This window comes from Drosophila bipectinata, chromosome 2R (assembly GCF_030179905.1).
Source record: "Drosophila bipectinata strain 14024-0381.07 chromosome 2R, DbipHiC1v2, whole genome shotgun sequence".
In the NCBI taxonomy this organism is placed as follows: domain Eukaryota; kingdom Metazoa; phylum Arthropoda; class Insecta; order Diptera; family Drosophilidae; genus Drosophila; species Drosophila bipectinata.
The window spans coordinates 4,205,683-4,224,031 of NC_091737.1; the positions used below are offsets into that span (position 1 = coordinate 4,205,683).

The following is an 18,349-nucleotide window of genomic DNA, read 5'->3' on the forward strand; positions in this document are numbered from 1 at the left end:
CGCCGGAGCGTATGCACGGTGTCCCAGTGTAGCGGAGGCGGCAGTCAGCAAACAAACTTCCAAACCTGGCACTGGAGCGTATGCACAGTGTCCCGGTGTAGCGGAGGCGACCGACCGTAGCCAACCGTCTGACCAGTCGTAGTCGACCCAAGGGGGTGTTTCTCAAGGCAAAAGTGCGGAGGGTAGCGGAATCGCCAGCAGCGCGACAACAGGAGTACAAGCTTATATCTTAAAAAATACGAAAGTTGATAATTCTACCAAATACTATTTCCGATCGTTCAGTTATATGGCATCTATAGGATATAGTCGGCCGATCCTTATGAAATTTCAAAAATAGCTTTCGTGTCAAATATGAACTCTCTGACTCTAAAAACACTAAAGTTACACCAATTCCGATCAATCAGTTATATGACAGCTATAGGATATAGTCGGCCGATCCGGGCCGTTCCGACTTATATACTGCGTGCAAGGGATAGAAGGGTGTGTGCAAAGTTTCAAGACGATAGCTTTAAAACTGAGAAACTAGTTCGCGTAGAAACAGACAGGCAGACGGACAGACGGACATGCTCATATCAACTCAGGAGGTGATCCTGATCAAGAATATATATACTTTATAGGGTCGGAGATGTCTCCTTCACTGCGTTGCACACTTTTGACCAAAATTATAATACCCAATAATATAATTATAATATGACTCCAAACCAAAAAACTCAAAAGATTACAAGACTACAAGCCTGCACTAACTGCTTGTCCCTACATCACTTTAGGGGGAATTTAACCAGTTTTTGTGACATAAATTAATAACTCAATATCGGAGCAAAATATTTGACAACTGTTTTTTGCCAATAATCATTTACCAATAAAAACCGATATCATATACCAATAGAAAAATAAAGGGCGTTGCACCGCCCCTTTTTTTTGTTAGCTAATGTAAATTTCTGCAGATTTTTAGAGTACTTATTAACTAGTTCTGTGACAGTATTTTGTTGTATTTTTTAGAGAAAATAGTGGGCGTGGAACGCCTTTAACAATCTATTACAGTTTTAAGAAGAAAATCCATCTAAAGCGTCGTGTGCCCCTGTATTGAATGAACAATTAATAATGTATAGAAGACAAAAGTTCAGCTCTTCGTTCTCCAACTCAATTTATATTTATGTTCAAAATGCACAATATCAAAAGAGCTTTCCTCCTCACCCGCCGTGGTGTCATCGGGATTTGATGAACCCTCTAATAGGTTTAAAACCTCTAATGGAAGACACATTTTTTTCTGTCACTGTATTCTTCTATCTAAATTCACTGGCAAAATGATCGGATCAGAAGTATCTGTAGCTCGCAGAAATACTTTTGGACTACAAGTCTGGAGGCACTGCAGCGTGCTTTCTGCGAGATATATTGCCCTTCGCATGAAAAGGCAGTGTTGGCCTACTGGCTTCTTGGTTTTCGGAAAATTTATAAGAGTTTTTTAATTTAGCCGAACTGCATGATTTCGGCGCTACTGACTTTAGATAGAAGAGCACCTCTTCCACATTTGCGTCAAGCGGTAGCAAAATTTTTTACTCGCTTTTACTCTTCAAAATTCACTCCTGAGATGGAATCTTTAATAAAATGAAAGGCAGCATTCTCCTTTGCGACTTTTTCCTTTGCTTCGAAACACTTCGCAAAAAAATCTGTGTTTGCCAAATTCAGGTTATGTCCTAAAAATAAAAAATGTTTGCAAAATCGGAAAAAATGGTGTTGAAAGCGTTCCTGATGTCCAGGGTGACTATCAGGCAGTATTGCTTGGAGCCACCTTTCCTCCTGGTTCCCGCTATTGCGTTGCGAGCAATGCCGACCACCTCTGCTATGGCATCTACCGTAGACCTTCCCTTCCGGAAGCCATACTGCTTGGGAGACAGCCCTCCCGCCTCCTCTATGGCAGCTTCGAGCCTCGCCGCGATCACCCTTTCGAAGACCTTGCCCGTTGTGTCCAGCAGGCAGATTGGCCTATAGGACGACGCCTCCTCCCTTGGTTTCCGTGGTTTGAGGAGCAGCAGGAGCTTCTGTACCTTCCACCTGGTGGCAAAAGTTCCTTCGCGGATACATTTATTGTAGAACTCCGCAAAGCTGCCCGGCTGCAGAGCTAGAGCCAGCTTCAGGGCCGAGGAGGCGGAAAAAGGGGGTCAACCACCGGTCATCAACCCGGGCAGCCCAAGGGAATGTCGCCAGGATCAGTACGGGGGGTTGGGGGAAGGTGAAAGCCAGTTACCGTGGGTTCCGGTGAAGGACTACCCGTGGGAGGACGGAATCCACGTGGAACGTAATGGTGGCCGGTGAAAGGGTAAACGGCGCCACCCGGGGGAAGAAGGAATCGACGTGGAACGTAACGGGTCTCGGGGAAACGTTGGGAAAGTAGTCCAGTGGGGGAATCAGCACGATGCGCAGGCGTGCATTAGAAAGTGTGGCGAGGGTGGCGGAGGTGGAGAGGCGGCGCGGACAAACCGGACGGTGGTGTGTGATGGAGCAGGTTGGAGCCATATGCTTCCGGGTGCGAGGAGGTGCCAACGGCGTGACGGTAATGAGGAAAGTTTAGAAAAAGAAGTATGAATCAAGGAAAAACTTAGAAATAAAAAAAACAATTAATTAAAAAAAAAAAAAAAAATACATTAGGTTTAGAAAACATCCGAGTAAAAATGAGGGGGTCATATAAAAAAAAAAAAGAAGAAAACAAAAACAGAAAAAAAAACAAAACAAAATATTAAAATAGAACAAATTTTAACTGAAAAGAATAAATACATATACATATATGTACACAAAAAAAAAATAATAATTGATAAATAAATAAAGAAAAAGAAATTTAAAAAAAAAAGAAAAAACAAAGCAAAAAAAGATTATTAAAAAAAAAAAAAAAAAAACAACAACAACAAAAAATAAAAAACATGGAATGGGGTACATAGGCACCCATAGAAAGTAGTCCAGTGGGAGAATCAGCACGATGCGCAGAGGAGCAAAGGGGGGGTGCGACGAAGAGTGCAGCAGGCCCTGGAAGCACCGGTGCACCACATACCAGCAGCAGAGATCCGTGGCCGGGGGAAACGAGGGGCCACGGACAGCGACCCGCCAACGGGAAAGTCGCGTGATTGTGGAAGCAGGATTAACGGCAGGTAGCGTTCCAAGGAAGTGAGGAAAGGATAAGTCTGGCGTATGCCTTACCGACTCCTGAAATCACAACCAACAGGCGCTGTCCTGCGAAACAAGGAGGCCTATGTACTTGGGATCACACGCCCGGTAACCACGAGACGTACAGAACAAGGGAGACAAGGATTCGTTGCTGGATGGTTTCCTCTACGAGCCCGGGGCGCCAGAGTCGAGTAGGGCCATTCCCGAACACGGCAGGTAGCCTTGCAATGAAGTGAAGAAAGGATAAGTCTGGCGTACGTCTTGCCGACTCCTGGAAACGCAACCAACAGGCCTTGTCCTGCGAAACAAGGATCGGCCGACTCGAGAACTCGCGTCCAAATCACAGACCAAGTGAGAAAACTACAAACTCGGGTTCGCCGGCGCGTACGCACGGTGTCCCGGTGTAGCGGGAGCGCGACATACGGTCAGGCACACGGCGGCTTCCAAACCTGGCACCGGAGCGTATGCACGGTGTCCCGGTGTAGCGGAGACGTCACACGGCAACTTCCAAACCTGGCGCCGGAGCGTATGCACGGTGTCCCAGTGTAGCGGAGGCGGCGGTCAGCAAACAAACTTCCAAACCTGGCACTGGAGCGTATGCACAGTGTCCCGGTGTAGCGGAGGCGACCGACCGTAGCCAACCGTCTGACCAGTCGTAGTCGACCCAAGGGGGTGTTTCTCAAGGCAAAAGTGCGGAGGGTAGCGGAATCGCCAGCAGCGCGACAACAGGAGTACCATCGGCGACGGAGTAGCGGCGGCGTAACCTGGACAACCCGCAGAGGACGCCGACGACCAGCAGAAACGGAAGGAGCAACGAGAAAAAAAAAAAGAAAGCATTTTGTAGAGTAAAGAGGTCTCAAAATAAAGAGTGTGGAAACTGGAAGCTATTTGTATTACTTTCTGGGCTTGGGCAATCACGTTGTATCTATAAATTCGGTGGAACGGATCCACGAAACTCTGTGAGCTAGCCGCGGCAAATTGTGGCGAGCGGAAGCAGAAAAGACAGTTCGTTACAGTACTCAGCTCGGATGGAGCCAATCTCGTCGCTCCACCAGTAAACGGGAGCCTGGTTCTGGTTCTGGAGGAGCCGGTAGCCAGGGTATCAGCCATTTCGTTGGCTCCGCTTGGTAAGACGTTGCCGATGTCGCGCGCTGCCTCTGTGAAGTTCCTCGCCTGGAGCGTGCCGACTCTGTAGCCTCGTGGTTTCGGATCCCTCGGTCGTTTTTGAGGGTTACCAATTGAGCACAATATTGCTTCGTTGTCGCTGGCCGTAAAGCTGCCGCTTAACCTCCAGTTAGCGCCAGTCGCTAGCGAGGCGCTTGCGAACGTCAGGTCTATGATGGAACCTGCTCCGGCTCTGCTGAAGGTGTGCTGGTTTCCTTCGTTCAGCAGTACGAGATCGAGTGAAACAAAGGTTTCTCTGACCACTCTCCCTCTCGCATTCGTCCTCGGGCAGCCCCAGTCCTGCGCCCATGCGTTCAAGTCCCCTGCTACAAGGACGTCAGAACGGCCTCAGATATCATTTCCTAGGCAGTCCATCATGCGCTCAAACTCATTGGTGGTTAGGCTAGGTGCCATGTAGCAGCTGTAAAGCCATGCCCCACCTATCCGAGCCCTTACGAATCCCTCCGCACTGTGCAGTGAGTGCATTGTCGCGCCGGTTGCGCCGCAGCTCCAGATGGAAGCCTTCCCCGATAGGTCAACTGCCCAGCGGTTGTCTGAGCCAGTCCTATGGGGCTCGCTTAGGAGCACTATGTCCAATTGCAACAGCTGTGTTTTTCAGCTGATTCCTTTGTTTTGGCGCCCTCTATCAAAATTGGAGAATTTTGGTGAAAACTCTATTGGTGAATTTGGAATGTGTTACACTGAAACTTTATTTAATTTTCCGACTTTCAGAAAAAGGGTTTTTGTCACAAAAACTGGTTGAATTCCCCATAGTGCATCACATTTCCACACGTGTAGATCACATATGCCGAGAGAACCACAACACTAGGTTACATTTTCATGTTACTTTTTTCGTCGCTTATGGCATCATACAAGTTTACTTATTTACAAAAAATAAAATTAAAACTAAGGAATAGAAGTAAAACATAAGATAATTCGTGACGTAGTACGACTCTACGACTCATGAGATAAATGCTTCATTGGGTTAGGTTTTTCAGTTTTAGGATAGTTTCGCACCTATAGTTCTATAATAGTATAATCATTTCACTGCCCACTTCAGCTTTTCCATAGGGATTATTTGAACTTGTATGTACGTTGTGTTTTCGATGTCCGAGCAGAAAGAATTTCATGAGGATCGCTTCGCTTTACAGACGGCCTTATTATATGTGGCCAGGGGGTCTTATAGTTGGTCCAGAGACTTTCCTTGTTTCCGGCTTTCACCCTGTGTAACAAGGTTCTGCTTGCCGTTTGGAGGGTGATTAGCAATGACAACCACACGGGAAGTTTTATTCGCTTTTTGAGCCTTGTTTTGGGGCATGCCTTTTTAAGGCGTTGTTTCGCCATTATTTGTTGCACCAGAGTGTTCAGGCTTTCTACGCTTTATGGATAGAATTGTGGCTATGGTATGATTTTGTTCGCAAGGATTTAAGAATATTTAGACCAGTTTGTTTTCCTGGGGTTTTGAAAGTTATCTGGCTCTGCGCTTTTAAAAAGTAGAAAGGCTTCTATGTATCTATGGTTGGAGACCGAGTGCTTACTTAGCACTTTCCAGTGAAATACGGAGCTAAGTATCTGTTTGGATACTAATGTTAAATCTATCGATTCCTTACGGTTTTTACTGATAAAAGTGGGGTCATTTTCCCTAGTACAGAAGAACTGTTTGACCTGGGTGTAAAGTTAACAAAAAAAGGACGGCTATAGCCGAGTTTCCCGACAATATTATACCCGGTACTCATCTCTTGGGAAAAACAACAACAACAAACCTACGACCGTACCACCGATTCAGTAGGGAAGCAGGCTAAAAAGTCTTTAACTATTCTAAAAATTCCTCTGCGACTTCGGATCAAGCCATTGCCGATCTATTCGCAGAATTTTTTCAAACATCTTATTCTCCTCCTAAATTGACTGATCAGCCTTACGCATATAACATTCAAGCAGCAAATCTTATTTTCTGTCCGTCCTTTTCTGAGAACAACTTATTATCTGGTCTTTTAAGGGTAAAACCCATTTATTCGCCAGGCCCCGACGGAGTACCAGGCTGTGTGCTAAAATACTGCGCCAGGGCTCTGTGCAAACCTCTTCTAAGACTTTTCAACTTATCTTTGGAAACCTCGATTTTTCACCTAAGTGGAAGGAATCATTTATAATTCCCCTACATAAAAAGGGGAAAAAGTCCGAGGCTGCCAACTACAGAGGCATCTCTAAGTTGTCGACAATTCCAAAGTTATTTGAAAAATTAATTACCCCTCATTTGCAACACCTTTGCTCTTCGATCATCACTCCTTGTCAGCATGGCTTAATTAAGCGTCGCTCCACCACCACAAACTTATTGGAGTTGACATCCTTTGTCATAGATGGCTTTTGTAAGGGATATCAACCGATGTAATTTACACAGACTTCAGCAAAGCATTTGATTCAGTTAATCACTCACTCTTGTTGAGTAAACTGAATATGCTGGGTTTTCCTAAAGACCTCTTAACGTGGATCTCCAGCTACCTAGATGGAAGGACACAAAGAGTTTTATTTAAAAACATTCAGTCCCGTCTGGTCCGTGCTACATCCGGCGTCCCTCAAGGAAGTCATCTTGGCCCGTTATTATTTACGCTTTTTATAAACGACTTGCCCCCTGCTTTAACGAACTCTCTAGTTCTTATGTATGCAGATGATGTAAAGCTTTGTCTTCAGTACAAATCCATCTCTGCCCAATGCAGTCTTCAGTCTGACCTTGATAACTTTCAAAAATGGTGTTTAGCTAATGATCTAATACTTAATGGATCGAAATGCAAACATATGTCTTTTTATCGTTCTTGCCCTCTGCAAGCTACTTATTCTATTAATGGGATTGCCTTAGAAAAATTAACCCAGGTTAATGATATCGGCATCCTATTAGACATCAAACTTAAATTGGCCGACCATATTTCCTTAATGGTTAATAAGGCTAAAGGAGTCCTTGGTTTTATCAAAAGGTGGTCAAAAGAATTTAATGACCCCTATATAACCAAAACACTAATCATTTCTTTGGTCCGTCCTATACTGGAGTACGGTTCATGTGTCTGGAGTCCCCAATATGGAGTACATCAGGACCGCATAGAATCCGTACAAAAGAATTTCCTAACTTTTTCACTTAGAGGTCTAAACTGGGATGCAAATCTGCAACTTCCATCTTATAGTAGTAGACTCTTACTCATAAACTTACCTAGCTTAACAATTCGTAGGACAATGCTCGGTGTAGTTTTTCTGCATAACCTTATTAACGGGGATGTAGATAGCCAGCATTTACTAACACGCTTAAATTTTAACATTCCTAATAGAAGGACTCGAAACTTTAGTCCTCTGTTCCTTAGCCGTTGTAGTTCGACATATGCACTGCATGACCCTTTTAGGGTATTATGTTCGAACTACAATGGTCTCTACTCTATTACATCTCTTTCCTGTCCCTCTAAATTAAAATATAGAATTTTAAATTTCCTTACTAACTCCTCTTAGCTTAATAATTAACAAATAACTTAATATATTCTAACAAATCGTTTCTTGAGCGCCTCGGTCGCCTCTAAGCTTTATGATGAATAAAGGAATGCTAGCTGATCTCGCTGTCTTCCACTAGCCTTTTCACTAGCTCGTCTTCCGTCCTTTCGTAGGCCATGTACGCGAAAGCTCCCGAAATGGAGTTTGTTGAAGCTCCACGATTGCCGCCGCGTTGTCTACGTCACTGTAGTTCTAGATCAAAAATATGCTTAAATGCTTTTTAGCAAGAATGCAGGCTATAGTTTTACCTCATAAACCTGCTAACAGTAGTTTATAGTCCTTGGTTCCTAGTCCAAAGACCCTTCTTCCTAGAGTGAGCAAGAGAGCAGTCATGGCTGCCCTACAGTGGTGGAGGTTTACCTGCAGAATCCATAGGGACCTCTGTTGAATCACCATCCACCACCGTGACCTCCGACTTGCTGCCATGCAGCGAAACAAATAGTCGTCAAAGTTGTAGCCATCCTCGGCCTCTAAAGCCTCATCCTCATCCTCGTTACCAACCACATATCTATACACGTTTTGGTAACGTTTTGTAGAGCATAATCTTTTACATAAACTCTAAAATAATGTGGTAGTTGATTACCAAATTTAATTACCGGGTCTTGTTTATTTGTTTCGTTTGTCTAAGGATATTTTTAAAAGATAATTGTTCGCAATAATTTTTGAAGATGTAGATTCAACAAAATGTAATTCTATTGTATGCTTACCTTAAAACTTCAGTGAATTTAGTATTTATAAGATTTTCTTAAATTTTGTTCATATTTACATGCTTTAAATATATCATTGATAAATTCTTTGACGTACTCTGACACCATTTTATCTGTTAAAAATAGAATTATTTCATAATTTTGGGAACTCAATATGTTCCAGCTGTTGTGGTCTATCATAACATTAATTAAAATTATATCTTCTATAATGCTAAGATTTGACTTTGTGACAAATCTAAAATACGATAAGCGGCGGTTTTTTAATATTTTATTATATGCTGGACACAAGACGACTTTTTTGTTATGTAAAATCCGCATACAGGTAAAATCATCATAACAGTCATAGTCAATTAAATAGTTTAATAATAAAACTGAAAGTCCTCGAAACTTTTTTATTAAACAACTCTTATATATTTTAGTCAAATCCAAAATGATACCAATACAATTACTTCCAAACTTGAACTTATCTAGAAACGAATCTGAAAATATATATATACAAGAATAAAAAATATAAATAAAACATGAAAGGAAAGCTAACTTAGGACGAAGCCAAAGTTGAGATACACTTGCAGTTAATATTGGAAATATATCACAAATATCAGATATAGTTGACCAATTCTTATGGGAATTTCGTTATAAAAGTCGATAGCTTCAAAACTGGAAGACTAGTTCACGTTTCTACATAATACTTATTACGTAGAAGTAGAAACAGACAGACCGACGGACTATAAGCAAGTCCAATCTGTCTAAAAGACAAATATGCAATAGCCTGAAGCTATCTGGCATCTGACCTAAAACTTGGCCCTATTATATTATATAATATTATATAACTATTATAAAAAAATAGTTTTATCAAGAAAAGACGGCTTTAAATGAGTTTTCCGACTTTGTTACACCTACTACTTATCTCTTCCCCCCACACCTTAACCAACCTTTTAAATAATGTATTCACAGAAAATAAATTTTCTTTGCAGAATAAAAAGTCTATCAGACAGGCTCCAGTGTTTCCTTTACAAAACTGAATTTCGCAACCAAAATTTCCTGTGAATTCAATTGAGTTTCACACCTTCTTTTTTTCGTCAAAACTTTTCCCAGTAGAGTTGTCATACTCCTACCCCTTTGATTTCTCTCTTTTCAATTCCATATTCCGATTTTAATTCCGTGTCTGCACAATGCAAACTTCAGTCCGATCTCGAAAATTCAAAATCTCGAACCCTGGGCTGATGGACAGCTTTATTCTGTCACCTGAGTACGCGGAGTGAACTTTCGCCGAAATGGCTGCCAGGCTAATGCAGCTTCTGGCCCCGTCCCGCTGAAATTGGGCAAGTCTCCAGAAAACGTTCCATAGGTGTCGCCACTAAGCTGGCCGTGCAGGCTCAGATGAACCATACCTGACCAACGCGGATCTGGCTCTGAACTCTACACTTCGGACCTCGGGAAGGAGATCGCGCAGCTAGTGGAGATGCTGGAGGACGGTAAAAGTAGGTCCATCCAATGAGGGACACCATAGGGAGCATCCGAGCTCTCTACGAGCGACTGGCCGCTCAGACGGACGAGCAGGGACGTAAGGAAGCGCTTAAATCCCAACAGGCGTCACAAACATCGCCCCATCGCCAACATAGCGGATCCCAGAAGGAAGGGAACAGGCCCAGACCCCCTCAACAACAAGAGGAGCAAGAGGGAGACTTCGCAGGCGGCGACACGAACGAGGACGGAAGCCAGGGCACCAGGATAGGCCGTGGAACCTGCAACTCAGGCGAGCAAGGACGCCCAAGATAGGAAGCTAGTTGGCCCTAAAAAGAAACTGCCAAAGAAGCAGTGGGTAACTGGCTCAATGCCCAAGGAAAAGCCAATGCCGGACGCACTGGTCATCACGGCTAAGGGCGAATCTAGCTACGCCGATATCCTGCAACGGGTAAAGCAGGACAAGAAGCTGCAAGGACTAGGCGAAGCAGTATTGAGAATTAGGAGGACCCAGAAAGGAGAGCTACTGCTCCAACTGAAGAAGTCAGGGGAGGAAACAGCAGCATTCAAAGCTCTGGTCTCGGTATCGGTAGGTAATCAGGTGGAAGAGCGCTGCTTGTCGCACAAGATCGAAATCGAGTATAGGGATCTGGACGAGATCACTACAAAGGAGGAGGATTCTGAAGCCAATGGAAAGCTGGTGGAATCTCCAGGGGTGCCGGTAAGCGATATCCTTTTAAGGAAGGCTTTGACCAGACGCAGACAGCCATAATTAGACTGCCTGCAGCGTGTGCTCGGAAAGCAATGAATATAGGCTGGTTGAAGGTAGGCTGGGTGCGGTGCAGACTCATGGAAAGGACCAATGTCATTAAGTGCTTCAGATGCCTCGAGTTTGGGTACATGGCGAAACAATGTCAGAGCGCCATCGACCGCTCCCGAATGTGCAGGAGATGTGGCAAGGACGGCCATATGGCAAGAGACTGCGCGGAAGAACCAAAGTGTGCGTTCTGCAGCAACGTCGGGAAGGAAGCAGGACACATAGCAGGAAGTGGGAATTGTCCGATGTTCAGGAGCGCCCCCTCACAAAGGAAAAGCTAATGAGGTGCACCCAGCTCAAACTCAAGCATTGCGAGGTGGCTCAGTCGCTGCTTAGGCAGGCGGTCAGAGACGAGCAGACACAGGTAGTCCTTATCTCGGAATCATGTAGGAGCATCCCAGGAAACGGATGGCTGGCTGCAAGGGAGCGGCTCTGTGGTCAACGGAGACGGCTCCCCAGGACATAGGGACATCCAGCGAAGGTTTTTTTCGGGCCAAAATAAATGGGGTTACATTTTACAGCTGCTATTTTACAGCTTAAGATGGGAAATCTCGCGCTACCTAAGGATGCTACGAAGCTTGGTTGCGGATGCAAGAGGCAGATCGCCGGTGGTCATTGGAGGGGACTTCAACGCCTGGTCCCCGGAGTGGGACACACAGTCTCTTGGAACACTTTGCGGCACTGGACGTGGTCTTGGCCAATAGAGGCCACAAGCTGACGTACAGCAGGGCAGGGCGTGGATCTATCATCGACATCACCTTCGTTAGCAGCGCACTAATAAGGAGGTGCAGCTGGGAGGTCAGTGATGATTTTACTTTCAGGGCAACCAGGCCATACACTTCACTCTTGGAGGGGTAAGTAAGAAACGGATTCCCAAGGTGACAGGACCGAAATGGAAGGACACGCGTTTGGATCGAGAAGCACTCTCGGTAACCTTGCAGACGCTTGACTGGACTTCATCATCCTCTCCGGAGGGAGCAGCGGAGGAACTTTCAGGGTCACTAGCAGATGCTTGCGACAGTGCCATGCCCAGGAGGAAACCCAGCAGAAGAGGAGCATCAGTATACTGATCTCCTGAGGATCCAACTACCGACGGGATGTATACTCAGTGTCGTCACGTCGGTCTTGCTGTACGCAGCTCCCATATGGGCTGCGTCAGGCACAAGACAACAGGGGCCTAAGATAAAGCTATGGGCATCGTACCGACTAGCGGCCCTACGCGTCATATCCGGCTTTAGAACCGTATTCGAGGAAGCCGCCCTCGTTCTAGCCGGAATGATCCCAATTGATATACTGGCTAATGAAGCGAAGGAAATCTACGCATCCAATCGGCAACGGGGAAGGAATTCATCCCGAGGGGCCATCAAGAGGTCAGCCCGACAAGCGGCATTATCCTCATGGCAGGAGAGGTGGGACTCAACGACCAAAGGAAGATGGACGCACAGGCTAATCCCAAACATCCAGGAAGAAATAACGGTCAAGTTAGTTACCAGCTTACCCAGTTTCTTACAGGTCACGGGGATACAGAAAATACCTCCATAGATTCGGACACGACGAAAGTCCAGTGTGCCCCAACTGCCCAGGAGCAGACGAGGACCCAGAGCACATTTTGTACAATTGTAGAAGATATCGTGCCATGGTCGGATCGCTACCAGATCCGGAGCAGCTTGTGAAATTCATGTTCAGCTCACAGGATCAATGGGACTGGGTAAGCCAGTTGATAGCTTATACACAGGGCGACTTAAGAAGACTTAAAAATGAACGTCGCTCAAGGGAGAATGCCTAGTTTAGGCAACCCTTCCCCGCGAAATAATACTTTGCAGTGGTACCGTGGGGTCCGTGGTGTGTGCGGGGGTGCCTTTAGTAGGCGTAAGCGCCGGCTAGACATGCCGGTGAATCGTGCATGCTATTGGTACGGGCCAATAGTATCTATAATATCTAGGCAAACCAAAAAAAAAAAAAAAAGTGGTGCGCTTGTCGCACTTAAGAAAGGGTCGCACAGCAGGTCAGCGTGCAGTGCGTTGATAAGAAGATTTTCATGTAATAGATTTAAGATTTTCATGTATCTTTTTTGGAAGAAAATTGTACAAAAAAAAAACACTTTCTAAAAGAAACTCATTGGAGAAGGACCTTTATTTGGGGCTCCTCTTAACATTTGGTCCTTCGAGACACCCTGACGTTTTCCCTCCTGTGGGAAGTTCTAGCTATTTGTATTATTTCTGGGCTCGGGCAATCACGTCGATCTATAAATTCGGTGTTACAGACCCGCAAACTCTGTGAGCTAGCTGCGGCAAATTGTGACGAGCGGAAGGAGAAAAACAGTTCGTTGCAAGATCCAAAAGGAAGCGCACTCGGCCCGTGTCTATATATTTTGTATACTACGGATATTCCTACGAACGCTCAGCGTTCGACAACAATACCGCTATCGTTAGTCGCTTCAGATGCCCAACGCATGCAACAACCAAACTAGCTAATCATCTAATCGTAGTGGAAAAGGTAACTGTACGACTGGCGCATTAGGTTAACGAACAAAAGTGTAAACATATAACTTTTCATCTTAATAGACAAACATGCCCTCCGCTTTCACTAAACGGTATGTAGATCCCTCAAGCTACCGACGTAACGTACCTTGGATTCATACAAAGAAAAACTATCTTCGCATCCAAATTTTCTCGCTCGGGGATAGACTCGGGTTTCTAGCCTGCGATGCAACGACCTCCCAATCCAGCAATAGATTTTTAAGGCCGTCTAAATCTGAAATTATCCGAAAGCATTTTTTTAAATTATTAAATTTCTTACGTTAAAATAAATTTTTTTTTTTAATATGTCGAAAATTTGACTGAAAATTTTCAAGGGGCAATATTAGCCCTAAAATCGAAAATCTTAAGCTTCCGAGGAATTAGCTCTAACGTTGCATTTATTACGTCTTCTTTCGAGGATTTCCTACAAAATTTTGAGAAAACTAGAACTCTAAAGCACTTGCCAGCATCAGGAAAAAAAAAGGACACCAACTACCACAAGGATCGAATCCTTCCACAATTAAGCATGACTGATCGTTTCAAATCAGCAAAAAATTTACGAAGTAAGTTTTTCCAGTTGAATGGAGTCAAAATAGGCACTCGAACCGTTCGAAGGAACATTGAGAAGGCAGGACTATAACAAAAGGCTACAGTGGGTCAAAATGCAACGCTTCAAACGCTTCAAAAATAATTGCTTTCGGCGAAAAGTCAGGCAAGGAGCATGCCGGATGGTCCGGGGATGCTTTTCTTACTATGGCGTTGGTGATCTGGCATTAATTGATGTAACTGTGAATGCTGAAAAGTGTTCTGGTGTTCCAAGGTGTTCTGAATCGTCACCTTTTACCCTCAGTGAGCATCTCTCTCATGCCTTAAACATAATCTTTCAGGACGACTCAGGTCCTTGCCATCTTGCAAAAGAAAAAAGGATATATTTTTTTTTAATTCTTTAAGGATTTATTTAAACAATAAATTAAATTTTAAATGTCTAGTATTTTTTTTTTTTAATTTAGGTAATAAATTATTTGCAGAAAAATCGAATATCAACATTAGACTGGCCAGGCAGTAATCCTGATTTCTATCCGATTCAATATCGTTGTCCTATTTTAAAAGTTAAAATACATAAAAAACAAAACCAAAAAATATGAGGATTTAATTTAACAGTGGAAAATGTCTGTTATAAAGACATAATTAAGAAAACTTTATGCCATCAAGAATAAAGGCCGTATTAAAAACTCAAGGAAGTCCAACTAAATACTAAAGAACCAAATCAAAATTATTTTTAAAAACGTTAATTACTAAGCTATTAAGAAATAATTTTCAAAAATTGTTGTTACCTAGGAATAGTTACATAAAAATTAAAAAAAATACACAGTTTTGAAGATTACATCGGACAAATGATGGCCGCCGTTTTCAATGCACTGAGATACCCGATTTTATAAGCTCAGCTGAACTCTCTCAATGTTTATATGTGTTCTGACTCTCCGATGAGCTGGATGGGATTTTGGGATTCACGCTCTCCCTGAATGTTTTCACCCACGAAACAATCGACTGCCGGCCAGGAACGCGACCTGCAGGATGAATGTTAAAGCGAGTACGGAAGGCACGTTGAGTACGGAAGACCGTTGGAAAAGTAAGCCTTGCAGGCCAATGCGCGCTGCTCTTTCGTCCAATGCATGATGTCGACTGACTGCGGAGTAGACGAAACTTCAGGAAGTCCCCTAAAACATGAGACACTCCCCACCCTTACCAGACCACTCCCCGCCTCTTGGCGCCAATAACAAATCAACAAGTTTTCGTGCCGCACCCTGTATAATATGAATCCGTGGTATTAGTATATTTTCACCTCTGAACTTTCAATTTAAAATGCTGGCTTCGATCACGTTTTTCATTAATTTTTGAATGAATAACCGCTTACCGTTGCACAGTCGGGGCGGGTTCAAATTACGAATTAGGATAATTGGAGATCCAACCTTGAATTGTACATTATGCGTTGGCATGCCATGCGAATCCAGTGAGTTCAAAAACTCTGTAGAAAAATTTACTGTTTCGTTTCAACAATTCATTGTGCTCGTTTCATAGAGCATCTAGCTCGCTGACGATACGTCTGGCATAAAATTAATCAAAGTTATTATAATCACAACGTGCATTCATGCGATTGGCAAGTGCGCTTCCGAAATCCTCGCCGCCCATAAAGCAGATTTGGAAGAATTTATGTGGTTCGTTTGGCATTGACAGCAGTAAGCTCATTTTATGATAAATTTGGCCTCTGATTTTGAATGTAGAATTGTATTATTAACCATTTTCATTAGTTTTTCGAACTATTTCTGTTTCTCCAAACGATTTCATTTAAAAGCATGAATTGAATGTTCGAATTGACTTCAGGAACACATTAGAGTCTGGATCCGTGCCGATAAGTAAGCCGTTCAATGGTTCAGGTGGTGTTTCAATTTCTGGTAGTTGCAATTTTCCTGACGCGCAACACATCCCAGCTGGCTCATTTTTTAATTTCAGAGCGTGACAATGACAGGAATGAATTATTGAGCGGCAGAATTCGAAGCCACCAAAATCAGAAAACCGTTTGTATGCTTCGGAACTTTATTTGCGACTAAAAATGTATGCTAAGGAAAAATAAAAAAAGTTGGTATTTCTTATTTCTCTAATTTCTTATTCTCTACTTCTTAGAGAGGGACAATTATAACTTCTTCAAGATCTCTATCTCTTTCATATAACTACCATATACAAGCGTGCATTGCATCATACTAATAATGTACAGGGTACTTTATTTTTCTACATGAATTATATAAATGCTCGACTAATGACCGCAAACGGCGTGATTGTAGTTGTTGCGCTATTCTAACACGTACAAGTTAAATTTGTTTTTAGATTGTGAATCAAAAAAATATAATATTTATTTTAAATTATACAACTTGGTGTTAAACTATTATTGAACAAATTGAACTATTACAAGACACTTTCGATTTTCTTAAATATTTTCCGTCAACCGTTCGCGGTCTCGGTCAAAATAGGACTGCCTTCTTAATTCTAAATCTCATCCAAAGAACCTCGGTCATGAGTTGTGTTTAAGATAAAACTGTCACATCTCATTGTGAAATTCGATTAAGCTGATCGATGCAATTTGGTGGGTACTTGAAACGCAAAAGGCGCAATTGATTGGGCTTCGGAGGGAAGCTGATGTTTACTTTTAATTTTGATTTGTTTATGGGGAGCCGAGATCGGACCTCAGAGCCAAAGAAAAAGCCGAAAGCAAATGCAGAGTTTGAAAATACTGTTTATTAAAGCCATAAGTGGCCTGTATTTACGGGTTGGATAACTCTCCCCCTTCTAAAATGGATCATCCCGATTCAATATGAAATTCGTTTAAATGATCTCTTAATTCTGTTAAAAAATTTTCTTGGTTAATCGATTTTTCTGGTTCAGGCCAATGTTTTTTGGTTACAAATAATATAGCATTTTTGTATTTTAATTTTAACGAAACGGTTTAAAATGTTTAGTTTAGCTTTCCATCGATTTGGGAAATCGCTCTAGCGTGATACATTTCACATCTGTTTTTTATTATTGGGTATTTTATATAAATTATTAAAAGTTCTTTATGCAATGTGATTTTAAAAGAAGAGATGTCCATTATATCAGCTATAATTACTGGTTTTCGTTCATGTTTTAATATTTCCAAGATGTCATCAGTCTTTAAAATTTTGGTATTAAAAACGTAAATTTTTGCAGATCAAATGTTAATAATCGTAAGCGATGTTATCGAAGTGGTAGATCTTGATCAATAAATGTAGAAAATAAAGTACCCTGTATATTTTTAGTATGTTGCAATGCACGATTGTATAGTTATACATAGGAAAGAGATAGAGATCTTGAAGTAGTTATAATTGTCTCTCTCTAAGAAGTGTGGAATAAGAAATTATGTATACCAATTTTTTCATTTTTCTTTAGCATACTTTTAGTCGCAAATAAAGTTCCGAGGCAAACACACGGTTTTCTGCATTTGGTGGCTTCGAATTCTGCCGCTCAATAGTTATTCGGTGTGTGACTCAAGATTAAGAACAATGAGTGCTCTTTATAAAATTGATAAGTTAGGGGAGACTATGACACATGGAAAATACAGATGCGATCTGTGTTAGTGCATTCCGGTCTGTGGAGTGTTACGTCTGGAGAGCTAACTGAAACGAATGTTCCGGAAGGACAACAGTTTGCGGCCTTGGACAGTAAAGCGTTGGCGACAATAACATTGAGTGTCAAGACATCTCAATTGGCCTACATCAAGAATTGCTTAACGGCTGTGGAGGCATGGACCAAGTTGAAGGAAGTTCATCAACCAAGCGGACCTGTACGAAAAGTACAGTTATACAAGAAACTGCTTAATAAACGGATGGAGCAAGGGCAGAGCATGACGACCTACATAAGTGAATTTGTGGAAATTCTGGATTGTCTAACTGGAGTTGGAATAGACATAAACGACGAACTTCGCACTAACGTTTTGCTATCAAGTCTTCCAGAGCAATTTGAACATTTCGTGGTCGCTAGGGAGACACGAGATCAGTTGCCTTCGTTCGAAGTTCTCACCATAAAGTTAAAGGAGAAGAGCGAATGAAAAGGAATAACAGAGGAACGATTCGACACTAAAGCATTTGCTGCAACGCACAAGCACAACTCACAGACAAAAACGTATGGACAGAAGAAATGAAAAAATATCGTTTGTTTAATGTGTGGTGAACAAGGGCACATTAAGTCCCAATGTCGAACTGAGGGTGAGGGAGATCACCGCATGGTATCAAGAAGTGTGGTGAATCGACAAAGCAGCCTGTTGCACCCCTGTGACGTCAACAACATTGACAATTCAACATAGTGCTTGGATAGTGGCGCAACAAGCCATATGTGTTGCGCAAGAGAGCTATTTACAAAGTTTGAGGAGCACACTAAACAGATCGGACTGGCCGATGCTGGTTTCCTTCAAGCAGAAGGTATAGGTG

The 18,349-nt window shown here is 42.8% G+C and overlaps 1 long non-coding RNA gene across 4 annotated transcripts in view; it reads right to left on the bottom strand.

Annotated features, from left to right (window-relative positions):
- LOC138926161 (uncharacterized) overlaps positions 1 to 18,349 on the bottom strand; it is a 94,927-nt gene that overhangs the window by 11,852 nt on the left and 64,726 nt on the right. The window contains exons 3-4 of one of the 4 annotated variants that reach the window (XR_011442530.1): positions 13,462 to 13,587; positions 8,553 to 9,031 (exon numbers count right to left, since the gene is read on the bottom strand). The exons of 1 other annotated variant lie outside the window; for it this stretch is intronic. This is a non-coding gene — a long non-coding RNA (uncharacterized lncRNA). The remainder of the gene's footprint in view (positions 1 to 8,552; positions 9,032 to 13,461; positions 13,588 to 18,349) is intronic. 2 more of the 4 variants (XR_011442531.1, XR_011442529.1) reach the window with 2 other exon arrangements.